The sequence below is a fragment of the Salvelinus alpinus genome, chromosome 1 (genome assembly GCF_045679555.1).
Source record: "Salvelinus alpinus chromosome 1, SLU_Salpinus.1, whole genome shotgun sequence".
In the NCBI taxonomy this organism is placed as follows: Eukaryota; Metazoa; Chordata; class Actinopteri; order Salmoniformes; family Salmonidae; genus Salvelinus; species Salvelinus alpinus.
Genome location: NC_092086.1, coordinates 50131046 through 50158839, shown reverse-complemented (window position 1 = coordinate 50158839; position 27794 = coordinate 50131046). Strand labels below are relative to the sequence as shown.

Below are 27794 nucleotides of genomic sequence, written 5' to 3'. Positions count from 1 at the left end.
GTGCACCGGCACACACCTCCGCACCCCCGAGCTCCGACTCACTTGCGAGCTCCTAGAAAGATATCTCATTAGCAGGCAGGACAGGAGGAGGGGAGGGAGAGATGGAGGAGAGGATGGGGGAAGGAGGAGGGGAAGAAGAGATGGAGGATAGGATGGGGGAAGGAGAGGAGGAAGAGATGGAGGAGAGGATGGGGGAAGGAGGAGGGGAGGAAGAGATGGAGGAGAGGATGGGAGAAGGTGGAGGAGAGGAAGAGATGGAGGAGAGGATGGGGGAAGGGGGAGGGGAGGAAGAGATGGAGGAGAGGATGGGGGAAGGAGGGGAAGAGATGGAGGAGAGGATGGGGGAAGGAGGAGGGGAGGAAGAGATGGAGGAGAGGATGGGGGAAGGGGATCTTAGAGTTCATGTGAGTGTACAAGGGAATGCACATGTGCTTGCGTACAATTTAGAGAGTTATTGTATACTTATATTTTTCCCCTGTCTGAAACCCTATTAATGTGCCCGAGTGGCGCAGCGGTCTAAGGCTCTGCTTCTCAGTGCAAGAGGCGTCACTACAGTCCCTGGTTTGAATCCAGGCTGAATCACATCTGGCTGTGATTGGGAGTCCCATAGGGCGGTGCACAATTGGCCCAGAGTTGTCCGGGTTTTGCCAGGGTAGGCTGTCATTGTAAATAAGAATTTGTTCTTAACTGACTTGCCTAGTTAAATAAAGGTTAAATACAGGTTGTTGTTTTATTGTTTATTTTTATTTCAGAAATATTTTTTATATCGTCTGTGACAGACAGGATCGTAAAGGCAAGGGGTTCATGGATGTTCCACTAGAAGTGTGTAAAAGATTGCTTGTGTGTGTTTGTGTGTCTGTGTGGGGGTGGGGAGGTGGGATCATGAAAGGTATAACAGAAAGCCAGGTACTGTAGTGCATGTTTAGTGTTTGTGAGTTGGCTACGTACAGTATGTATGGGTTATAATACAGAGATAAAGGTCCTCCCAGCTGTAACTAACTACAGGGAAAATGGCGTGGATGGAGGGAGTCCACTTCGGGCTGAAAAATGCTTTACTGTGTTTGTGAGCCAGGATGGGAGTGAGTGTTTCTTGTTGTGTCTTGAGGCATCGATAGTGTGTGTGTGTGTGTGTGCGTGCGTGCGTGCGTGCGTGCGTGCGTGCGTGTGTACAGAGTGCTTTGCCTAAAGTGACAGGTTTGGGAGTAGAATGGATGAGTGTGTGTGTATGTGTTGTGCAGTGGAGGCTCCTCAGATGAGGAAGGGGAGGACCATCCTGCTCAGTGAATAAAAATACAAATAACATAACATTACAAAAGTTATACTTTTTAGATAAAACTATACACTAACTATATTCACATCACCAAATACCTGAATAAAACCCACTGTTTTGCAATTAAGGTTTACAGTAGTCTCAAAAGCACTAGGGTGTAGCTGGAGGACAGCTATTTTCCATCCTTCTCTGACTACATTGACTTCATTACGAAACCTAGGAGGCTCGTGCTGCTCACCTCTTTTCATAGACCTATATGGTAAGTATGACAACTTCCGGAGGACATCCTCCAACCAATCAAAGCTTTTGCAGTATGAACTGACATGTTGTCTATCCAATCAAAGGATCAGAGAATGAACCTAGTACTACGCATGAGTGATTTAGAAGCTTGGTGAGTTGGTGACATTGTTGGATAGATTGAGATAGAGAATAGTGAAAGGAGCATTTTTACAAATATTATTCCATTCAAATTAGTTTCTTCAAACTACAGGAGACAGAGGGGGTAGATTATATGTTGTTTTCTTGGTTTTATAACTTTATTTTGGTGTCAAGTTAGTGCCATTAGTGCCCTGCTAACTTTACTAGCAAGTAACTAGCTAGATACTAGACGAGTGGAGTTTTTTTTCTCGCCAGAATGGCTAGTTAACGCTAACGTTGTAGTGGAACAACATAGTGGAATTGTTGTTGAAGAACCCCTGTCATTGCACACATCAGATTCAAACTACTGAGAAAAAGACGCATTGATCATGTAATGGATGAAGGTCTGCGTATTCAAACTGCGCAACAAAACAAGAAGAAAAAGAAATACTGCATTTTTGGGCGTTTAAGGGACACGTTGTGAAGCAAAGGGGCATGATGAGAAGGAAAGTTCCGCTAACAAGTGCAACTAGTACAACTTGAAAAGGTAATTGCATGTTACGATGCTTTACTTGCTGAGCATATGGAAGTTTCTACTGTCATCCCTGGGATGTAGAAATCAATTCAGAATGATTTGATAACTTCTACCGCATCATCCATTAAAAATTAGATTAAAAGAGAGGTTGACGCATGGCAAATGGATGAAACCACAGACATCAGGTGTCGCGCGCAGTTGTTAGTTATCATCTGGTACGTGGATGATCAGGGCTTTATTCAGGAACGTTCCTTGGGCTACTTTGATGTGTCAAGTGGGCGAGATGTGCAGTCTGTGTTTGAATATCAATTCTGAGTTTAATTCCATGGAGAAACTTGTTGCCCAAACCTATGATGGCGCTGCTGTATTGGAATGTGTCTTCTATTTGTATTTTTATGTATTTATTTCACCTTTATTTAACCAGGTAGACAAGTTGAGAACAAGTTCTCATTTACAATTGCGACCTGGCCAAGATAAAGCATAACAGTTTGACACATACAACAACACAGAGTTACACATGGAGTAAAACAAACATACAGTCAATAATACAGTAGAAAAATAAGTCGATATACAATGTGAGCAAATGAGGTGAGATAAGGGAGGTAAAAGCAAAAAAAGGCCATGGTGGCGAAGTAAATACAATATAGCAAGTAAAACACTGGAATGGTAGATTTGCAGTGGAAGAATGTGCAAAGTAGAAATATAAATAATGGGGTGCAAAGGAGCAAAATAAATAAATAAATACAGTAGGGGAAGAGGTAGTTGTTTGGGCTAAATTATAGATGGGCTATGTACAGGTGCAGTAATCTGTGAGCTGCTCTGACAGCTGGTGCTTAAAGCTAGTGAGGGAGATAAGTGTTTCCAGTTTCAGAGATTTTTGTAGTTCGTTCCAGTCATTGGCAGCAGAGAACTGGAAGGAGAGGCGGCCAAAGTAGGAATTGGTTTTGGGGGTCACCAGAGAGATATACCTGCTGGAGCGCGTGCTACAGGTGGGTGCTGCTATGGTGACCAGCGAGCTGAGATAAGGGGGGACTTTACCTAGCAGGGTCTTGTATTTACAGCCAAGTCCCCTCCTGTTCCCTGATTAAGAGGGGATAACCACTCCACTACCAGTGTCAACTCTCTCCTGATATGAACTGAAACAATGTCTCATCTGGCACATTGAATGTTCCCTTTCAATTTTCTCTCATAACTGTAAGTAGAGTCAATCACTGAATCCCATTATTTCACATCAATGCGATTTTAATCCGTGCTTGGACTAACTCATTCTTAACTCTTTTGTCTAACTGTGTAGTGTTATTGTTTGTTGTCTTCCCAGTCAAATCTTGTCCTGCCCTCAGTTGGAGAGTTCTTCTCCAACACCATCCATCCATGATGAGCCTGTCCTGCACTGAACCCACTGAACACCTCAACCCCTGTCCTGAACTGAACCCTCTGAACACCTCAGCCCCTGTCCTGAACTGAAGTCAAACCTCTGAACACCTCAACCCCTGTCCTGCACTGAACCCTCTGAACACCTCAACCCCTGTGCTGAACTGAACCCTCTGAACACCTCAGCCCCTGTCCTGAACTGAACCCTCTGAACACCTCAGCCCCTGTCCTGAACTGAAGTCAAACCTCTGAACACCTCAACCCCTGTCCTGAACTGAAGTCAAACCTCTGAACACCTCAACCCCTGTCCTGAACTGAAGTCAAACCTCTGAACACCTCAACCCCTGTCCTGAACTGAAGTCAAACCTCTGAACACCTCAACCCCTGTCCTGCACTGAACCCTCTGAACACCTCAGCCCCTGTCCTGAACTGAAGTCAAACCTCTGAACACCTCAACCCCTGTCCTGAACTGAAGTCAAACCTCTGAACACCTCAACCCCTGTCCTGAACTGAAGTCAAACCTCTGAACACCTCAACCCCTGTCCTGAACTGAAGTCAAACCTCTGAACACCTCAACCCCTGTCCTGAACTGAAGTCAAGCCTCTGAACACCTCAACTAATTTAATCACTGCTGCGGTCCCTTCCCAACAGTGTGTAAGTAGCCCTCTCATTTCCATTTTCCATTTTACTATAAATGTCTTTATTAAATGTTTTAGGTTAAAATAATTGATTTGGCAATTTTTGAAAGACGCTTTGTCGCCTGTGCAATCCGCGCTTATACCGTGGGTCTCAAGTCACCAGCCTCCACTGGTGCAGTGGTTATTCTCTAGGGTAGAGAGGTAAGAGACAGCGTGCAATACACACACACACTCACACACTCACTCACTTCTCAGGTCCAAACCACCATTACCATTCAAATTGGATTTAATATATCACTAGGCAGTTTCCTGGTATTGTTTAGTCTAAATTTAAATATACTTTGTAAAGTATTTGTGGTGACTTGATTAATAAGCACTACTTAAAATACCTTCCATTGAACAAGGGTTGTTTGGTAGAGAAAAACAGAGATGTAGGAGGAGAGGCTGTTTTTATTAAATAACATCCTGTAGACTCATTAACGTCAAATCTGTTTCCTAAATGAGGATGTGTTTTAGTTATAGAGATGGACTACCATCTGGCTGTGTTGGGATGCATAATGTCCAGGGAGTTGGCGGCACAGCCTGGGCGCTGGGTAAGGGGGGTTGGATGAGGTGCACAGCCTGGCTGCTGGTTAGGGAGGGGGGAATTGGGGTGAATTGGGGGCACAGCCTAGGCACTGGGTACTGTGGCTGGCACCCCCTGGGAGGACGGCAGGGGGAGAGAGGGCAGTGGGGGTGGCAAGGTCTCCTTCAAACCAAGTCAGGACACAGCTCATAAGATATGTCATTACTATTATTAGCAGTAGTGTTATTAGTATTAATAATATAAGGTTCATTTACAGCTTGTCATAGCTGCGCTCACACGGTGACTTGAATTCAGTGCCTTATCATATTTTGGTGAAAAAGGGGAACTCAGTAACCCACTTATGCAGCTGGATTTCCACTGAGTGAAGTGAAGCGAGAGATTTAAATGGCATCAGTCCTGTTATTAAAGCAAAGAGAAACATCAGACAAATGGGGAGCGGCAGCGAGTGCAGCGGTGGTGTGTGGGTGTGTGCCTGTATGTATGTGCATGAGGGTGCGTGTGTGTATACGTATGTGTGTATGTGTGTATGCCTGTGTGTGTGTGTGTGTGGAGTGGGGGGTGTAGCAGCTGCAGCAGCTTGCACACTGGGTCTCTAGTACTGCAAGAGACATTCTGCCATCTGAAAGAAACACTGACAGATTTAAAAGCAGAAATAGGATGGTGTCTCTGTGGACACCATTGAACTGCACTGGGTGTTGCATTTGACTTACACAGCAGTATGTGAATGGGAATGTATTCCTATTACAACTTTATGTATACACTGTGATAGAAAACAGACTCTGTTTGGGGGGGGGGGGGGGTGATGTGGCACTGTTGTAAAATAAGGGTCACACTACGAAAGTCGCTGCATCGTTTTGGGAAGAGGCACTGTGAGCTTTAACGCACTCATCAAAGCGTGCAGAGATCTCCACAAGGGCCTGAGGGGTGAAAGACAGAGTCTTGATGATTGGGTTTGGAGAGAGAGAGAAATAGATAGAGAGAACCATCCACCCCTTCTCTCCTTCCTCCTCAGTGGTCTTATCTTATCCCCCCAGCCCTCCTTCTCCATGCCGACTATCTTTTAAACAAAGCCATGCTAACCACAGATAGTAAAATGATGCCCTATGCATTCATACATACATACATTTGCAAAGAAAAACCTGAAAGCTGAGCGATTCTCACACATGGCAACACGAAACACACACACACACACAAACACCAACTCCCCTACACAAAGACAGCCTAGCACGCATGGAGCCCACAGTGTTACGCCAGTAGAGTGTGTATGAATGGAGCGTTGTGTCTGTCTGTGAGCCCATGGCACCATGGACCCAGTAGACACAATGCTGCCCTACCAACTCATTCACAGCCTTTCATCCAGGGCACAAAATGGAGCTGTGTGTGTGGACTCTGAGAGGGGAAATCATCAGCTCTCTAACAAGGTTCTCCCCCATCCCCCAACTCCCCTCGCTACCCAGCCCCCGTCCACTACACCATGTCTGTAGTGTAGCTGTAGCCCCCCCCCCCCTTCCTAATCCCCCGCTACCGAGGCCTCCTCTCTTCTCCTCTCCCATCCCCCTCTTTCCTCACCAGAACTCCTCATCATCCACCAAAGACCCTGAGGATATAGACTCCCTCCTTCCACATCTTACACGCAGCATCAGTGTGTATGTCTAGTCCTCTTTGTTGCATGTGCAGTATGTCATTCAACTCTTACCCTCTGTGTTCAGTAATTAGGTGAATCAAATGTTGCCAAATACAGACCAACACATATTCATTATAGCTGACTCCTGAATTCAGGGCGGGGGGGTCATTTATGTTTAAGGCAGACACGCCTCTGATGTGAGATGTGCTGCTAACAAGCTGTGCAGGAAAGGCCCCTGGAGTTTAAACAGGGCAGGAATCAGACACTGAACCAGGGTCGATACATGCACGCACGCACGCACGCACACACACACACAGGGCGAAGATTCCCTTATTGATGAGATTGATTTCCAGTGAGTCCATTACAGCAGTGTTTGGTATAGACTAAAGATGATTAGAATGGTGATTTATGACTGGACAAACCGCAAACCGCTGTCAGAGCACAAGCACACACGCACAAGCAAACCCAGATTAACCTGAGAGACAATGGGATGGGACAATGGGATGGGAAGGAAGAGAATAGGATAAATTGGTCAGGATAAATGAGAGTCAGGAGAGCGGCCAATAAAGAGCATTAGGATATGATTTCAAGCTCCCAGAAGCCCAGTTCTATTGTGTTAGTCGTTGGTACATCGCCTGAGGCCAAAGCAGACCTGAGACCTGCCAAATGTGCTCACCCCCTGTTGCTCTGTCACAGAGCTGAACACTCCCAACTGACCTGGGATCTGAACATATTCACCATCTCTGCTCCAGATACCAGTGGAGGGCTAATCTGTATAGGCTGTTTCATGTCCTTTGAAATTAAAGCCAAATGACTGAATGAGAAATGAATACAAAAAGGTGTGTTGCCAATTGCCATGATTGATGACATCGGCATGGTAAAAACGTAACAACACAAATTAGAAATTGATTAGTGAGTGAAATAAGTGTAATATTATTAACAATAGGAAGGAGGAGCACCTGACATTTCACTTTATTACATGTCATTAGCTGAACTTATTATATTTTCACTAGCGCTAAATTGGCACTTAAGCTATTGTCATGAGCTGTGAACATTTAATTTGGGGTGTGAAAATGACTAAATCCTTTCAAAACACGCATGAGTTATTACAGAAATTAATTAGCATTGAATAATGAATGAATCAATGTTGGTTACCCCCTCTGGCAGAGTCAAAATAGACATCTTACATACAGGAGGGTGAATTAACTTTAAGATCCAGTGGTCTGTGCCTCTGTTGACTTCATTGACAACAGCTCAGCTTTCAACAACATAGTGCCCTCCAAGCTCATCACTAAGCTCAGGGCTCCGGGTCTGAATCCCTCCCTGTGCAACTGGGTCCTGGACTTCCTGACAGGCTGACCCCAGGTGGTGAAGGTAAGCAACAACACCTCAACCACGCTGATCCTCAACAAGGGGGCCCCACAGGGGTGCGTGCTCAGGCCCCTCCTGTACTCCCTGTTCACCCATGACTGTGTGGCCACGCATGTCTCCAACTCAATCATCAATAGCCTAGGCCTTTAAGTGGCTAGGAATTTTGATCAAGGACCCAAATCTCTAAGAGAAAAATGATCAACATGGTCAAGGTTTATCAAACAACATCATTGAATTTGAGAGACATTCAGTAGAGATGCCCTATAAGCTATAGTGTATCTGTTTCTGATGTGGAAGAGTTCCCTGTTTCAGAAAAGAGGAAAACACAGCTCATAATTAAAGGTAATTGATAGTGACATCCCATAGCTAAGTAAGGTATTAAAAAAATTGAAAAGTATAGGACTTTCCCCTGGAAAAAGAGTTTCCCATGGATTTATTTAAGTGAGACCCCTAAGGCCCTAGAGCAAGATTCCAACACCAACTTATTCAATTGAAACTAATAGAAGCCAAATTCAACAGATGGAAAGCATTATGTTGAACTAAGCAATCACATTACCTTCCACAAACGACTGTGTGTGTACACCAGGGAGGAGAGAGGAACGGAGTACAGAGATGAAGAGTAAGGGAGAAGAGAGGAATGGAGTACAGAGATGAAGAGTAAGGGAGGAGGAGTAGAGTCACTATGGAATGAATATGGGGGAACATCAGATCTCTCCCAAAAATGTTAACAAAAGTGAATTCACAAAAAACAAATCCCTTATTGACCTAAAAACGTTGTAGGCTAAAGCAAAAGAGTACACCATGACTACACCATCGTAGGCCTACTGTTGTACATTGTGCTGTCTCACATCCAAGACCACACACGGCGATGCTTATTGTTCAGGCAAGCAGACGAATAAAGGCTTGTTCATTGGCCATGTCAGTCTCAGTTTTCATGTCATCTCATTGTTGTCGTTCTCCACAGAAACCAGTGTTGGAAGGAGAAGCATGCTCCTTTCCAATAATGATAACAGAGACGCACTGAAGGATTACAGACTTGGACTGAAGAGGCACAGTCCTGGCTCACTATGTGTCTCTCTGACTCCAGTTATTATTCATGTGTGTAGCCTATGTCTTGCCAGGGCTACCAGTGACTCCACACACATAAACGGACCAGTTTTCCAGTATAGGTCCCCCACTGGGTCAATAACTGGATGGCTTGGGGTGGAGAGTGTAGGGGAGAGGACCGGCTGCTCCAGGAGTCCTCTGCTGCCAAGTTCAGTAGACAGAAGACGAGATGAGATCCAGACATAACTCCACTGCCCCAGCCAAGGACCCCTACTCAGTCTCTCCCCCATGCCCCACACCAAAACATACACTTTATCACCTTCAGATAGAACACATTCCCCATCAGCCCTTCCTTTGTCGTACTGTAAACACTCTTGAGTTAAGGATGTTTATGTGAGAGACTCTTTTCCCTCACATCTCTCTCCCTTCCCCGAATCCATGCCCTTCCCATGTGACGGTGGAAACCAGCCAATTTAAAGTTAGCCCTTGAGCTCTTCTGTCAAGCTCATCTTTTCTTAAAAAAAAACATTACATCTCAAAGTTTGCTTTGATGCTATCGCCCATTATTAGCTAGCATGCTAGCATCTGCGCAGCACTTTAGGTCTTTTTCCTATCTATCACACCACCAGATAATCACCAGACCCCGTGGCCATGGAAACCCACTTGTATTACTTTGTTTAAACATGACTAGGGGGGAAAAGAGGGAAAGAGACTGGGGCAGGAGAAGAGACTGTGGGGGTGAGAGGACAGTACCGGACCGTCCTGAGAGAGCTAGCTCATGGCGGTGATGTAACAAGGCCGTTGGAAAACGACGAGCGTGCAATTAGTTCAAGTTTCAATTCTTGCCCAATCGTTTCATGTTGTTGTCAACCTGCCTCTGTGCGTAGCTGATGGCAGGCCGACAGGCTGTGCCTGTTCATCCCACTACCATCTAGAAGGCGGCGACAGTACAGATGCATCAAAGCTGGGACTGAGAGACTAGTAAACAACTTCTATCTCTAGGCTATCAGACTGTTAAATAGTCACCACTAGCCAGCCTCCTCCCAGTACCCTGTCCTGAACCTCAGACATCGTCACTAGCTGGCTACCACCCGATGCTCTACCCTGCATCTTAGTGACTGCTGCCATATGTACATAGATTGATTGAACTCTGGTCACTTTAATAATGTTTACATATTGTTTTACCCACTTCATATGTATATACTGTATTCTATTCAAGGCTCATCCTATATGACTACTGCAGGACACAGCTTTTCTATTCATACTGTCTATACACACCAATCACATACATATACATGATTTATACTCAGGTCCGGAAGCTAAGTTCCTGCAATTCTATCCATTTTGTTATGGGGTTTTGTACTGTCTATTTATTATTCTTGACACAGCTCATTCTTATATTTCTACTACTGTACATTGCATTTTAGTTACACTGCTTATACACACCACATATTTATTTATATTCTGGATTCTTGACATAGCTCACTTGTCACGTTCCTGACCTGTTTTCCTTTTTTCTTGTATTTATTTAGTTGGTCAGGGCGTGAGTTGGGTGGGTTGGTCTATGTGTGTTTTTCTATGTTGGGGTTTTTGTGTTCGGCCTGGTATGATTCTCAGTCAGAGGCAGCTGTAGATCGTTTGTCCCTGATTGAGAATCATACTAAGGCAGCCGGGGTTTCACGTGTGTTTTGTGGGTGGTTGTATCGCGTGTCTGCATTCGTGCCACACGGGACTGTTTGTCGATTGTTTCATGGTGTTCTTTTTGTTTCGATTCATTAAATAATCATGGAAACTAATCACTCCGCATATTGGTCTGATCCTTCTCGCCTCTCCTCCTCGTCCGAGGATTACGACGATCGTTACATCACTCTAATATTTCTACTGATGTATTGTACATATCATTCTTAGAAGATCTTGTGTAAATTCATCTGGTGTAGGTACATACAGATTCCATTTGGATTACTGTTACAGTGCTATTTGGGCTGTTCATTGGATTCATTCTGGCGTTTCTTAATGTCTTTCTTTTTACTCTGGATTATGTGTGTATTGTTGTATTATTGCTAGGTACTGCGGCACTGTCGTTGCTAGAAACACAAGCGTTTCGCTGCACCTGCGATAGCGTCTGCAAATCTGCGTACACGACCAACAAACATTGATTTAATTTGTTCCATGATCTGTTATTGAAGGTTATTATCTTGGAGGGGCCTGACAACTGATTGACAGCGTGAAGAGAATAGGTCAATGAGTGATAAAGAGAGGCCTAGACTAGGGCAATGTTAAACTATTGTTTCTACTGTGATAGCCTTAAACGCAACCCATAGCTAAGACTGACCTCCCCTTCTCTCTCTGCCTCAACTCAGATCATGGAGACAGTATCAATCAGGAAGGGCCTTCAGAGTAGCCTTCCATATGTAGTTGGTGCTGACTCCCTGGAGTTTGAAGAGGAAAGATAGGGATTCATGCAGAAGGGAGACTCAAGCCCAAAAGTTGAGAGGACAGAAGAGTAGTCTGACGGTGTTTGAGTCATTTTCCAACTGACCCTCCCCACCACAGCGAGTCAGGCCAGTAAAATATGCATGCTTACAAAGCAAATGGCATATTAGCATATAGATGTAACCTATTTCAGGGAGAAGAGTTGTGGAGAACGTCAGTTTGGTGATTCGTCTGGGATCTGATCGCAGTATAAACAAATCAATTCCTCTTGAATATTTCAGCCCATTGGAGACAATGTACCTGTCTGATCAGATCTAGCATGTGAATGACTAACAGTGTAGTAGCTTCACTTAGCGTGATTGTTCAACCATTCAACATGAATTACCATCTCTGATATCATCTAGGAGATCTATCCACCGGTCTGCCTATCCACCATATGGAGTTGGGCAGCCACGTGACCAAAGGCAGTGGGATGTCTCAGAGAAATAACCCTTACTGCAGATGTAGCAGTGGCAAGAAAAAGTATGTGAACCCTTTGGAATGACCTGGACTTCTGCATAAATTGGTCATAACATTTGATCTGATCTTCATCTAGGTCACAATAGACAAACACTGTCTGCTTAAACTAATAACACACAAACAATCATACGTTTTCATGTCTTTATTGAACACACCGTGTAAACATTCCCAGTGCAGGGTTGAAAAAGTATGTGAACCCTTGGATTTAATAACAGGTTGACCCTTATTTGGCAGCAATAACCTCAACCAAACGTTTTCTGTAGTTGCGGATCAGACCTGCACAACAGTCGGGAATTTTGGACCATTCCTCTTTACAAAACTGTTTCAGTTCAGCAATATTCTTGGGATGTCTGGTGTGAACTGTTCTCTTGAGGTCATGCCACAGCATCTCAATCGGGTTGAGGTCAGGACTCTGACTGGGCCACTCCAGTAGTCGTATTTTCTTCTGTTAAAGCCATTCTGTTGTTGATTTACTTCTGTGTTTTGGGTTGTTGTCCTGTTGCATTATCCAACTTCTGTTGCGCTTCAATTGGCGGACAGATAGCATAACATTCTCCTGCAAAATGTCTTGATAAACTTGGGAATTTATTTTTCCGTCGATGACAGCAAGCTGTCCAGGCCCTGAGGCAGCAAAGCAGCTCCAAACCATGATGCTCCCAACACTATACTTTACAGTTGGGATGAGGTTTTGATGTTGGTGTGCTGTGCCTTTTTTTCTCCACACATAGTGTTGTGTGTTCCTTCCAAACAGCTCAACCGGAGTTTCATCTGTCCACAGAATATCTTGTCAGTAGAGCTGTGGAACATGCAGGTGCACTTTTGCGAACTTCAGACGTGCAGCAATGTTTATTTTGGACAGCAGTGGCTTCACCGTGGTGTCCTCCCATGAACACCATTCTTGTTTAGTGTTTTACGTATCGATGACTCATCAACAGAGATGTTAGCATGTTCCAGAGATTTCTGTAAGTCTTTAGCTGACTCTCAGATTCTTCTTAACCTCGTTGAGCATTTCTGCGCTGTGCTCTTGCAGTCATCTTTGCAAGACGGCCACTCCTAGGGCGAGTAGCAACAGTGCTGAACTTCCTCCATTTATAGCCAATTTGTCTTACTGTGGACTGATGAACATCAAGGCTTTTAGAGATACTTTTGTAACCCTTTCCAGCTTTATGCAAGTCAACAATTCTTCACCTTAGGTCTTTTGAGATCCCTTTTGTTCGAAGGCATGGTTCACACCAGGCAATGCTTCTTGTGAATAGCAAACTCACATTTTGTGAGTGTTTATTATAGGGCAGGGCAGCTCTAACCAATATCTCCAATCTCATCTCATTGATTGGACAGGTTAGCTGACTCCAATTAGCTTTGGAGAAGTCATTAGTCTAGGGGTTGACATGCTTTTCCCAACCTACACTGTGAATGTTTAAATGATATATTCAATATAGACAAGAAAAATACAATAATTTGTGTGTTATTAGTTTAAGCACACTTTGTTTGTCTATTGTTGTGACTTAGATGAAGATCAGATCAAATTTGATGACCAATTTATGCAGAAATACAGGTAATTCCAAAGGGTTCACATACTTTTTCAACCTGCCTCTGTGCGTAGCTGATGGCTGTGTCTGTTTGTTTGTTTGTTCCATCATCTGTTTAGATGAAAGGTCATTATCTGACAGGAGCCTGACAACTGATTGACAGCTGATTTGAAGAGAATAGGTCAATGAGTGATAAAGAGATGCCTAGATTCGGGCAATGTTACTGTGACAGCCTTAAATGTAACCCATAGCTAAGACCCTTCAAATTGACCTCCCCTTCTCTCTCTGCCTCAACTCAGATCATGGCGTAGCCTTCCATAAGTAGTTGGTGCTGACTCCTTAGAGTTTGAAGAGGAGAGAAAGGGATTTATGCAGAAGAGTGACTAAACCAGACAAGTTGAGCGAAAGGACAGAAGTGGATAGAAGAGTCGTGTCGAAACAGACAGCTTCAGTCAGCTGTTCTAGCACACTCTACTGGTGTTTTTCAGTCATTCAGAAAGCCCTAAACGTATTTTAGTTCTTATTGGTCAAGGTCACGCTACTCGTCCTCCTGCATGAGGTCACATACCTTTGCAGTTTGGATGTTATATTGTGCATGCAGCTTAACATAAGTGCCAAGAGATCTTTATGTCTTGTGGGTTTGGAGCCAAGTAGCGTCTGTTGTAAATAATTGTATTCTGTTGAACTTGTTAGTTAGCTCGCGCTCCCATTAGCGTTAGTGCTAGCATTAGCATTTATATTCAGAATGCATTAGGATTTTGCATGCTTATTAGCGATTAGCCGTTTGTTAGCATTTCTCATGCATGGTGCCAGGCTATATTATTTGTGTATATTGCTCATGCTATAATTAAGCAATAAGCCCAGAGAGGGTGTGGTATATGGCCAATATACTATGGCTAATGGCTATTATTTTGCACGGCGCAACACAGAGTACCTGGATACAGCCCTTAGCCGTGGTATATTGCCCATATACCACAACCCCCCGAGGTGCCTTTTTGCTATTATAAACGGGTTACCAACGTAATTAGACCAGTAAATAGTAATTCTGTGTCATACCTGTGGTACACAGTCTGATATACCACGGATTTCAGCCAATCAGCACCCAGGGCTTGAACCAACCGGTTTATAATCTGGGCTATATTCTGTAGACATTTCTACATTGCTGTATTTCCTATATATTTGTTTTTAATACAGGACCTCTAGCTTATGGAGCCTGTTTACTAGTTCATTTATGGTAGGCCTTATTACAGTGTCGTACACTAGCTTGTACTTTCATGTCATGCATGTCATATCAGTGCTACAGCCTACATTTATTTATCCTTTCTTTTCAGAACCACAATCATTCTCAGACACAATTAATGTCCGTTCTCACTGGATGGGATTCTCAATTATCTGAACCAAGAGTGGTCAGATGTGTGTGATGTGTGTATGAATGTGGACATCTCCTTCCATTAAACTCCCCTTAACCTGGACATCCGCCTCATCCTTGTTCTTTAGGCTGGTAGCGGTTGTTTCCGGCCTTAAGCCAGCACCTAAGGTTTCTTCTTACATTCACGGTCCTTCGATCGTCTACAACCATACCCATATCTTTCGAGTATAACAGAGTCATTTCCTAACGGACACACCACACCACAGCGAGTCAGACCAGTAAAATATGCATGCTTACAAAGCTTATGGCATATCAGCATATAGATGTAACCTATTTCAGGGAGAAGAGTTGTGGAGAACGTCAGTTTGGTGATTCGTCTGGGATCTGATCGCAGTATAAATGGAGAAATCCCTCTTGAATATTTCAGCCCATTGGAGACAATGTCTATATCATCAAGGAGATCTATCCACCGGTCTGCCTATCCACCATATGGAGTTGGGCAGCTACGTGACCAAAGACAGTGGGATGTCTCAGAAAAAGAACCCTTACTGCACATGTAGCAGTGGCTAAAAATAACCCTGTACCAGCTTGTCTCTCTCTACCATTTTGGTAATGTGTACTGCAGACCCTTAAAGATGCTCAATTGACCGAAAGGATTCTCTTGGACAACTCAGAGTTGCAAGACCCTTGGTTTCAGACTAGACATATTCACATCTATTCGTTAAAAGATCATTATGTCAGATTTGACATCGCTTATCATATTCATTCATGTCAAGTCTAAAACATTTGTGTCAGCAAAGAAGCAAATCAAATGTCTCCCTCTCTCTGTGCCTTTCCTTCCCTCTCTGTGTAACTGTGTCTGGCTGCCGGGGAGTAACAGGTCGTCACTGCTGCGGTGGCCCCTGAGCTTGGCTGTTGTGCTCAGCTCTCCTCTCCTGCTGACGAGGACAGAGAGAGACAGAGCCCATGCAGCCACGTCTGGCCCAGCTTAGCCAATGGGGCATGAGCAGTGAACGCTGCTGGACAAATCCGTGCGTGCTTCGCCGTGCACAGCACTGTGACACAGATCCCCTACTGGATTCTTATAGACGACCACCTCAGTTTCTGCGCCCTGCAGATGACCCTTGCGAGTGTGCTGATATTGCGTGTGTGTGTGTGTGTGTGAGTGAAAGGGCTTTCTCTGTGTGTTCCACCGCAGCGGAGACAACCTGCTGATAATTTGTGTTTCACCTTAGTATCATACTGTGTGTGTGTGTGTGTGTGTGTGTGTGTGTGTGTGTGTGTGTGTGTGTGTGTGTGTGTGTGTGTGTGTGTGTGTGTGTTAGTCTAGAGCTGCTTATTAGCCACAGAGCTTAGAACTCAGGCAGGCAAAGAAAGGCTTTGGTTTAAGGAGCCAAGATACAGTATCTCAATATAATATGATTCAAGCGGCACTGAGTACGCGATTATGTTTAAACAGTGCAACTGTGCATCCTCCGTCCTGACTATTTTTCACCCTAGCAACAGCTGCACCTCACACGCAAACGTCCACGTACATACACCCACACACGGCACACATAGATCTCAGTTTCATTGAGTGAATGACCAGCGTCTCTGTGTTTAAAGTACATTCCTTCCTACTGTGTGTAGTGCAGCCAGCTTTCAGCTTTGCGGCTCCACCCCTTTAGTGACTTGCGGGCAGTAGGCATGAGACCCGTCGCCACGCATTGCGGGCCGTGCCGTCTCCTCCACGCTTGTACGTAAATGCATCATGGCACCCTGACTCATGAGTCTGAGAAATCTGTGTGAATATGTATGTCAGAGCGTAAACGTCTCTGTGTGTATGAGCAGTGTGTGAATCTGTGTGTGTCTGAGATTGTGTGTGTGTTTGCGAGAGAGAGAGAGAGAGAGAGAGAGAGAGAGAGAGAGAGAGAGAGAGAGAGACGCTGTGTGTGTGTTACACGAGGCACATGTGTCTGAGCGGATCCCCGTGCTCAGCAGTGACTTTCCCAGTGGGAAGGAGTCTCATGGCTGTATGCATTTTGCTGTGCTGCTCACCTCTCCTTAGGAGCACACACTGAGGTAAACCAGACCTCACAGTCTGTACACACACACACACACACACACTTTCCTTTGCATTACAGACCTTTATAACACTGATATAAAGTTTCTGATGTCTGGTCTGACGAACATTCATGGCTCTCTATAAGCCTGTCTACAAGTCTTCAATATCTGAGGGGCGCAAGAAAATGAACAAAATGACACAGTAGACTTTTTCCCCCGAAACATTACCCTGATAAGTATGGGTGTATCGTGAATCATGACGATATGGATTCTCTTCGTTAAGAAAATGACCAATTTCTCTTGCTTAACAAAATTAAAGACTCATCGTTACACGTGGAATGTCAACTACAGACATTTGTGTTTTAAGGAGGGCAGGGGTGACTGCAGGGGACATTCTCCTCAGACTGACGTCAAGTCATCATGAGTCATGAGGACAAGGACACGATCCCTCCCCGCTGCTCACTGAAGTTTTGTTGGAATGTTTGGAAGGGTTGGGATGAAGCAGAAGTCAAATTTCAGTTGGACCTTTTGTGTTCGATTGCCAAATATAGTGATGCTAATCTTGTGTTTTGGACTACAGACGCCGCACCACGTTTCTGTGTCAGTGTTAAGAAGAAGCAAGAACAAAGAACGTGTGTAGTTGCAGTGCACACTCATTAATCTTACACATTAATTAGGAGAAAATAGGAAGCATTTTTAGTTAAGAGCAATTAAAGAAAACCAGCAAGGACAAAGTCTTCAAAGTAATTGATCTTTCTCAAGAAAGCAACTTTCATTTAACACACCCATCTCCCCACACACATTTAGAAATCCTCTACGCGCTTCCTTAAGTCACATACAGCATGACCTTTCGTCAGTGGATAGAGGAATGCTTCGTGTCACAAAACGGTGGTCAAGTGTTCAATGAATTGTCCCAATATCTTACTGAAATTGCAACTGTTCTAAGAGACTGGCCAAATTCCTAATCCCGAGCAAACCGTTTCACAAAACCTGCTCAATCCACAACCCATAGCCAAGATGTTCTACAAGAGCAGCCCAATCATCATTCCAGAACTGTTCCACAACATAAACCACATTAAAACCCAGAGACATACAGCCTCCCCCCCAAAATAACATATGCTCTTCTAATTTTGCCATAACTACATACCAGACCAAAACTGTCAGTTACACACAACAAACCCAATTTACAACAACCATTTACACTATTCGATAAAACAGGCCCCTTCATTCTACTTTAAGATTATTCTCCGTTTTTGACAAGTCTAAAAGCACTAGCCAAGAGGAAAACGGAGGGAATCTAAAGCATTTGCATTTCAGACCCAAAGCCTCAGTCTTCTCTGTCTGTGTGCTGTGCGACCAGGGTTAAATCCGAGGTGTGTTTACGTCCGCTAAACTCGATGTACACATAATGCCTAGGCATTTCAGCTCTTGTCCCATGCAGCTAGAAAATTGGACGGAGAGTGAGGAACCCTCGACAATGACATTCACTATTTAAAGAAGGAGAATGTCAAATCCTTTTCTGAAAGAGCACACTACATTTTCACGACATCTTTTGCAAGACACAGTCCGTCGGCATACACCATTATTCAGACGTAGACCATTTTTAGGTCCATGATTAGCCTACTATTTTACAACAGCTATGATTTATTTTACATTCTACACTATTACTCAAGGGGAGATTAATCTCTCTCTTCTAGCACCTAGCAGACTCTAATATCCATTATTTACTCCATTCGTTTATCCATTATTTCTATTCTCTACATCTATAAGTCTGGCCCAGTGGTTTCCCCCAACAGATGATTCAACAGAGAGCAATTTGTGTGTTTTGAATGAAAACAGGAGAAGAGCACATCAGTCATGATAATAAAGAACTGATGGGGGGATGGTGTTCATTTGTCTGCTGCCACACAGAATCTGCTACTCATCCCTCTCTCAGCACTGGGGCCAGGGAGGCTGGTCTCCCTGCTGACCCCCCTCCTCCCTGCAGTGGCCGGGTCTCCCACCCACTCTCCAGGGACTAAAATGAGAGCTCAGGATTAAGGGGGCTGGTCCGGGGTTTGTTGGAGGGGGGGGGGGGGGGGGCAGAGATAAACTGCCTAAAAAATGTGTGTACCACAGTCCCATGGTGGAAATGAAGAGAAATGCCAAACCACACCTTGTAAATGTAAAAGCAGAGAGGAGAACAGGAAGGTATTGGGAAAACAGGGCAAATGAGGGGATGACAATGGTCATCCCAATTTCACCAAAGGGGAGACACAGAATAAATACATGTCATCTGTATTTAACACAAACCAATACGTAGGATTCATGACTAGAGCTTTTCTGTTGGTGCTGGGCTATGTAAAATGGATCTACATTTTGTAGACAGACATTGTATTGTGTTTCTGCAGCTTGGTGCAAAGTCACTGTAACACGTTGAAGTCAATCCCAGTCTGTCAGTGTTAGATACTACACAGAAACCGGATGTATACTGAATCAAAATATAAAACGTAACATGTAAATATTTCAAAGATTTTACAGAGTTATAGTTCATATAAGGAAATCAGTCAATTGAAATAAATTATTTAGGTCCTAATCTATGGATTTCACATGACTGGGAATACAGATATGCATCTGTTGGTCACAGAGACAGTACCTTTAAAAAAAGTAGGGGTGTGGATCATTAAACCAGTCAGTATCTGGTGTGACTAGCATTTGCCTCATGCAGTGCAACACATCTCCTTCGCATAGAATTGATCAGGCAGTTGATTGTGGTTGGTGGAATGTTGTCCCACTCTTCAATGACTGTGTGAACTTGCTGGATATTGGCGGGAACTGGAAAGCGCTGTCGTACACGTCGATCCAGGGCATCTCAAACATGCTTAATGGGTGACATGTCTGGTGAGTATGCAGGCCATGGAAGAATTGGAAAATGTTCAGCTTCCAGGTATTGTGTACAAATCCTTGCGACAAAAGGCTGTGCATTATCATGCTGAAACATGAAGTGATGGCGGCGGACGAATGGCACGACAATGGGCATCAGGATCTCGTTTGTGCATTCAAATTGCCATCGATAAAATGCAACTGTGTTCATTGTCCGTAGCTTGTGGCACTCTGTTCAGAAGGTTGTCATCAGCAAACCTCTCACCTCCACACAACGCCATACACGTGGTCTGCGGTTATGAGGCCGGTTGGACGTACTGCCAAATTCTATAAAACAACATTGGAGGTGGTAGAGAAATGGTAGAGAAATTAACATTCAATTACCTACAGCTTTGGTGGACATTCCTGAAGTCGGCAAGCCAATTGCACGCTCCCTCAAAACTTGATACATCTGTGGCATTGTGTTGTGTGACAAAACTGCACATTTTAGAGTTGCCTTTTATTGTTCCCAGCACAAGGTGCACCTGTGTAATGACCATGCCGTTTTTTCAGCTTCTTGATATGCCACACCTGTTAGGTGGATGGATTATCTTGGCAAAGGAGAAATGCTCATCAACAGTTGGACAACATTAACAGGGACAACATTTTAGAGAAATAAGCTTTTTGTTTGTATGTAACATTTCTGGGATCTTTTATTTCAGCTCATGAAACATGGGACAAATACTTTACATGCTGAGTTTATATTTTTGTTCAGTGTATATTTAATGTGCATACGGGATAATGGAACAGGAACTCATTACAGCAACATAAGAATGGAATATCCAGGCTATGTTTGGGGTTAACCATACCATGATGGGAGTGCCTCTGACTGAACCAGTTACAGATAAATTAAATATATCCAGGGAGAGGGAAGTTGGTCAAAATTAATACTTGCATGGATTAGAGAATCAGGTGGTTAATAAAGCATCACCCACAGAATGGAGAGAGACGGAATAGGTGGCTATGGGGAGGAGGGCCATTTCTGAAAATCACGGTATACCATTCTTCCACTGTCTACGACTCACTCTTTTGCTCCTTTAATAAAAATAATAATCATAATCATTTAATTGTTATATAATACTAATGTCATAAAAGTAAAAGATAAATCATGGCTAATGTTACCATATTCGCAAGAGACAAAAACACATAAGATATGCCTAAAAACAAATAAAAAGGATCTGTATATCTTGACAACTACATTTCCCTTGTGTATTGTCTTATTGTGCAAAGGTGCATAGTAGTAAACACTAAACACTATGAACAGTAGCTAACGCTCCAGAGCCTATTGTCTCCAACTCATTGACTGTGGTTACGGAACGTTTGTTAATCCCATTAATCGAGCGCACTGCACATGATCGTTAATTAATCTATGAGCAACCAAGCACTAGTTCCGAAAAGCTACATACATTTAAATGAATGCATACTAAAAAAAGATAATCATCATCAACATGACAAGTATCAATATTCTGTAACAAAGGATAGTCTAATGAAGCGCTTATTGACATGCAAACCAAATACACTTATTTGAAATAACCATACAATTAACCATAGACTATTCATTTGAGATTGGCAAACGGATTGCACTCACAAAATAGATTAACGTCGCGCAATTTAGCCGCGACAATCTAATCCGCCTCTCCAACCACATGTGCATGCAGGTGTGGTCGGTTGAGAGTTGCCCTCCTGGTGATACTAAGGTACAGTAGGCCTGTAGGCAACATAACAGTGAAACAGGCAATGCAAAATGTATATCACAAATTACGAAAAAACAGACTATGCAAAAATGTGCGTTCGATTTGCCATTGTTGCAAAGGCGCATTGGTTACCCAAGGCTAACCAAAACGCAATACGGAACACAGCCTCATGCAGACAATGAATAGGCAAATAAAGAGCAGTATCATTATTGTATAGGGTAGAAATTCTTACCGCTATGCGAGTCTGTGAAGATGCTTTAAAATTGATGCGGTGTTCCCGTGAAATTGGTTGTCGGTTTAACACACAGTCCAAACTTAAATTTTTGTCGGTGTCGATATGGTTGGCTCCAATTCTGAAGAGAACTTGAAGAGTATCTCATCGCATCAGGGAAAGCTTGTGCATTATTTGTCCATGTTCCTATGATAACTATTATTATATCATGATACAAGTACGTCGATTAAAGCAAAGTTCTCTGCTGCGTAAAATGCATGCCAAATCCCAATGAGCGCATTCCTGAACAGTCTACTGTCTTCTCATTTCGGTAGCCTATGAGGGAAAGTGGGATACATAGTCAGTTGTCCAACTGAACGTATTCAACTGAAATGTGTCTTCCGCATTTAACCCAACCCCTCTGAATCAGAGAGGTGCGGGGGACTTCCTTAATCGATATCCACGTCTTCGGCGCCCGGGGAACAGTGGGTTAACTGCCTTGCTCAGGGGCAGAACGACAGATTTTTACCTTGTCAGCTCGGGGATTCGATCCAGCAACCTTTTGGTTACTGGCCAAACGCTCTAGTAGGGTGCATGCGCCACTTGTCGGGTCTAAAGGCTTCTTTGCATATGGAACCGTGGCATCAGCTTCTCAGACAAATTATTTTGTTCATGTCAGTCGCTGAATTGGGTTGCCACAATTCAACATTTCTAACAAAGCCATGAATCGCTCACATCTTATTGTTCCTTCTTGGGTCGCTTCATCGTCGGAAAACCAGAGAGTTGATGTCTTGTGCAAGTGACTTCAACTGGTCTAATCCACCTCAATCCGACAGTGACTTCTCCTCTCGTATTTATTATGGCAGGCGAGCGTTTGTTAACCATTTGGCATGACATAGTCGCTGGCTAGACTTCGAGCTGACACGTTTTGGTTGAAGATACGATGGACACGGGAGAGTGACAGCTCGATTTGCTGTCAGAAGCGCAGTGATGTCGATGTGATGCGAAAGGACAGTGGGATGTTGCGAATCTTTGACAGTGCGCGTGCCCGTCAGGTTACACATTTGGATTTTGGTGACACAACTCATCATAAACATCACCGCACGTTGAGGAGCCAATTCCTTTGCATTAGCAAACAACTATTTAAATATATGAGCTATATCTAGGGGGAGGGAACATTTCAATGGAACAAATTAAATTGTGTAAAAGTTAGTTACCTTACCTTGAACTGTCTGCAGAATTAGATGTGCAAATATTGTGATTATTGTGATAACCTAATTTTGTAGGCTATTTCTTCTCCAAATGAACTGTTAAAATGTTAGAGTAACCCAATCCCCATCTAATTCCCTATTAACTCACAAGCCCATAGAATGTTGACTTTGCCTCAACGGCCAATTCAAAATCGAATTGACTGTACTTACCCTAAAAATGCCTGATGTAAGATTTGCGTTTCTTATGAAAGGAGCTGTTGCGCTGACAACCCGTTTTCTACTTCTTCCATCACAGAGAAGCGCGCGAAAAGACACGGAAAGTTCCAACGGTAGAACAATGTAGGTCCTTTTAGACATAACCTTGGGGCAATGAAATGGAGAGTGACAACGGAACCGGTTCCCGCTGTGACCAGTGGCAGTCCCTCATCCTCTCTCCATAGTGATAGCGCCTGTCAAATCAGGATAGGCTTGACAGGATTGGCTGGGTCTGGGCTCTGCCTGTGAGGGCGCCCAGAGAAGAGGCTGATGCCAGGTTTACACTCGTTCTTTCTGTTCAGTTGCTGCTGCTCAACACCAAGAGCCCGAGGAGAGAGGAAAGTTGGGATCCCAATACAACTTTGATGACTTCACTGGTTGGATGACCCATAATGCAGAGTGTAATTGACAGTCTCCACCACCAGGCCCAAGACAACAGTGTCCCAAGGGCAAGATTAAGTTCCAAAAGAGTCCCTTCCATATCATGATCCCATGGAGTCAAATCTTACATTCTTGATTCACTGGAAATAACGTTAACATTCTCACTCCTGCTCCATACTGGAAAGGAACATAGCCACTCCATCCATCCATGCCATTCCCTAACTAACTGCTCAGTACTGAGAAATCTGTCGTTCTGCCTCTGAACAAGGCAGTTGACCCACTGTTCCTAGGCCGTCAACGGACTTGCCTAGTTAAATAAAGGTAAAATGTAAAAAATTACATGGGGTCTGGTCTTGATCTGCCTTTGTGTGAAGCCTCAAGCCAGGGAACACATGGCTAATTGAAACCAGGCTATTTAAGTTTGAGGCCCTAATTCTTCAATGTGGGTCCAATGTACTCCACCCCGTCTGTCTCGCTTTTTCTGGCAGGCATGTGTCTGCGCAGCCATCCCCAGCCCGACTCTCCCTGCCTAGCTGCTTGTGTTCTGCAGTGTGGCCTGACCTCCACAGATCCTGTGATCTCTCATCATCGGAGGATGATGATTCAGTGTTTTGGGTCCTTCAGGTGCCCTAGGGGTGAGAGAGTCACACAGTCATGCGTTTTTTCTCTTTCCCTTTGTTCGTTCAGTATTCCCGACCTTGCCGGACCAACACTTGTCACGGACCGGCCAGCCAGGCAACAATGGCGCCCCCCTGTGTCTCTAGGACATGTGTGACTATTCAGGGAGGGAAGGATGGAGGGGAGGTCAGGGCAGCCACAAACCCTCCTCCCCATTAAAGGATTAGGAAATAACCTCTACGTATACATACAGCTCTGTCGTCAAGCCACCTACTGTCTACCAGTGTCTAGCCATCTGCTGATAAAGGGAGACATATATTTAGCATTTAGCCACCAGTCTCTGCTCAGTCTATGGGTAATGTGATTGGTAGCGCTAACAAACTAATGTAAATAATGATATATTATTACATTTCTTATCACAGTAGACAATATGTTTTCTGCTGGGGTGGTGGAATGTATGTGACTGCTTGTGATGTAGAGGAGAGGTGAGACTGAAAGAGAGAGGGAGGCAGATGACAGAACCAGAGGTGTAGGAGAAGATAGACCGAGAGCGAGGAGATGAAAAGAGGGGGGAAATCGAGCAGATGAAAAGGAGGATGAAAAGAAACAGATGAGAGAAGAGAGTGAAGGGAAGGCCTTGCTGGGGAGGGTGCCCTCAGCCAGGCCATAGCAGAGAGCGGTCTCTAGTGTCTCTCGTCTATATTTAGCAGCAGTCCACAGATTGCAGCGAGCGCTCAGGGGACGTGCATTCAGACCGGCAGGAACCGCTGCCATCCGTCCCACTGCCCAGGGCCATGCACGATCACAACTCACGCCAGCCAGCACGGGGTAGGGAGAGAGATAGGACCACTGCAGAGGGTTAAAAGACACATTCACACACTGTACAGTACATACCAGCAGTGTGGGAGAGTGAAAATTATCATATACAATGTCACAACAGACGTCATCGAAGGAGGGTAGGGGACTTGGTTTATTAGCAACAAACTGAGACTCTTGTAAATGCTGTGTTTGACACTGACAACACTGATGACATCGGACCATAAACATGTACAAGATACAACAAGTAAAGTCATAAAACGTTGCATTTAAAGGCTCAGTGCAGTCAAAAACGTGATTTCCCTGTGTTTATCTATTTCACACTACGACTTTGGAATAATACTGTGAAATTGTGAAAATTTAGTGCAAGAGCGGTTTGAAAAGAACAGCTGAATTGTCAGCCTGTTTTGGTGGGATGGAATTTTGACCTGCCTTGTGACATTAGTAAATTAGTTAATAGGCCAATAAGTAAGAGGGTTCCAAACCTCTCTGCCAATAACAGCTAGTTTAAAATGTTCCCCTCCCAGACAGTCCTAACAAAACTCTTCCTTGAGAAATTACTCTTCGGTAAGAAGCTCCCTCCTCCCTCTCTGCTGATGACTTCGTCAACCATTTTGAAAAGAAGGTCGACGACATCCGATCCTCGTTTGCTAAGTCAAACGACACCGCTGGTTCTGCTCACACTGCCCTACCCTGTGCTTTGACCTCTTTCTCCCCTCTCTCTCCAGATGAAATCTCGCGTCTTGTGACGGCCGGCCGCCCAACAACCTGCCCGCTTGACCCTATCCCCTCCTCTCTTCTCCAGACCATTTCCGGAGACCTTCTCCCTTACCTCACCTCGCTCATCAACTCATCCTTGACCGCTGGCTACGTCCCTTCCGTCTTCAAGAGAGCGAGAGTTGCACCCCTTCTGAAAAAACCTACACTCGATCCCTCCGATGTCAACAACTACAGACCAGTATCCCTTCTTTCTTTTCTCTCCAAAACTCTTGAACGTGCCGTCCTTGGCCAGCTCTCCTGCTATCTCTCTCAGAATGACCTTCTTGATCCAAATCAGTCAGGTTTCAAGACTAGTCATTCAACTGAGACTGCTCTTCTCTGTGTCACGGAGGCGCTCCGCACTGCTAAAGCTAACTCTCTCTCCTCTGCTCTCATCCTTCTAGACCTATCGGCTGCCTTTGATACTGTGAACCATCAGATCCTCCTCTCCACCCTCTCCGAGCTGGGCATCTCCGGCGCGGCCCACGCTTGGATTGCGTCCTACCTGACAGGTCGCTCCTACCAGGTGGCGTGGCGAGAATCTGTCTCCGCACCACGTGCTCTCACCACTGGTGTCCCCCAGGGCTCTGTTCTAGGCCCTCTCCTATTCTCGCTATACACCAAGTCACTTGGCTCTGTCATATCCTCACATGGTCTCTCCTATCATTGCTATGCAGACGACACACAATTAATCTTCTCCTTTCCCCCCTCTGATAACCAGGTGGTGAATCGCATCTCTGCATGTCTGGCAGACATATCAGTGTGGATGACGGATCACCACCTCAAGCTGAACCTCGGCAAGACGGAGCTGCTCTTCCTCCCGGGGAAGGACTGCCCGTTCCATGATCTCGCCATCACGGTTGACAACTCCATTGTGTCCTCCTCCCAGAGTGCTAAGAACCTTGGCGTGATCCTGGACAACACCCTGTCGTTCTCAACTAACATCAAGGCGGTGACCCGTTCCTGTAGGTTCATGCTCTACAACATTCGCAGAGTACGACCCTGCCTCACGCAGGAAGCGGCGCAGGTCCTAATCCAGGCACTTGTCATCTCCCGTCTGGATTACTGCAACTCGCTGTTGGCTGGGCTCCCTGCCTGTGCCATTAAACCCCTACAACTCATCCAGAACGCCGCAGCCCGTCTGGTGTTCAACTTTCCTAAGTTCTCTCACGTCATCCCGCTCCTCCGCTCTCTCCACTGGCTTCCAGTTGAAGCTCGCATCCGCTACAAGACCATGGTGCTTGCCTACGGAGCTGTGAGGGGAACGGCACCTCCGTACCTTCAGGCTCTGATCAGGCCCTACACCCAAACAAGGGCACTGCGTTCATCCACCTCTGGCCTGCTCGCCTCCCTACCTCTGAGGAAGTACAGTTCCCGCTCAGCCCAGTCAAAACTGTTCGCTGCTCTGGCACCCCAATGGTGGAACAAACTCCCTCACGACGCCAGGTCAGCGGAGTCAATCACCACCTTCCGGAGACACCTGAAACCCCACCTCTTTAAGGAATACCTAGGATAGGATAAAGTAATCCTTCTAACCCCCCCCCCCCTTAAAAGAGTTAGATGCACTATTGTAAAGTGGTTGTTCCACTGGATATCATAAGGTGAATGCACCAATTTGTAAGTCGCTCTGGATAAGAGCGTCTGCTAAATGACTTAAATGTAAATGTAAATGTAAGCTATTTGCTTATTTGTACCATTTTAATTGAAGACAATCACTTAATGATCACCCGGAAATGATTTGACATCTAGATAAAAATAGCTGCATTGGACTTCTAATAACCTGCTGGAACATTCCATATCTTAATGTACCGATGTCTCTGCGAATGAAAACCACACCCAGAGTTCTCACGAAGCTGCTCGGAGACCTTTTTTGTCCCTGCAGGTCCAGTCCCGTCCCCACCCTGCGTCTCCGTGTCCATTCTAGTAATCATGATGGGCATACAGCTGAGATGTCAGAGCTCTCTAGGTGTGACAGACACAGAGTTAACCACACACCAAGTCAAGGGAATAATCCACTATTAGTCAAGTGTACTGAATCAAGCCCTGCTTCCTAACACATATATATAGTGGTTATATTTAAGCTATTACGCAAATATGTCATGAGTCTTTGCCAAATGTATCTTGGAGCCAATTCCTTGTGCACTCAGACTTTAGTTGGGTCAGTGGAAAAAGCTTTGGGAAACTTTGACTTACTTACTCTTACATTTATCATCAGGGCACCAAGAGAGAGGCTCAGTTAGAAATAAAACCACCAGT

The 27794-nt window shown here is 44.7% G+C and overlaps 1 protein-coding gene across 2 annotated transcripts in view; it reads right to left on the bottom strand.

The window, feature by feature from the left end:
• LOC139579289 (gap junction gamma-1 protein-like) overlaps positions 1-23372 on the bottom strand; it is a 38888-nt gene extending 15516 nt beyond the window's left edge. Inside the window, exon 1 of one of the 2 annotated variants that reach the window (XM_071407838.1) lies at positions 22920-23372. The gene's annotated coding sequence lies outside the window, so the exon portion shown is untranslated. Of the gene's footprint in view, positions 1-21519; positions 22660-22919 lie in introns of those variants that run through there. The other variant, XM_071407827.1, reaches the window with a different exon arrangement.
• Between the last annotated feature and the right edge of the window lie 4422 nt (positions 23373-27794).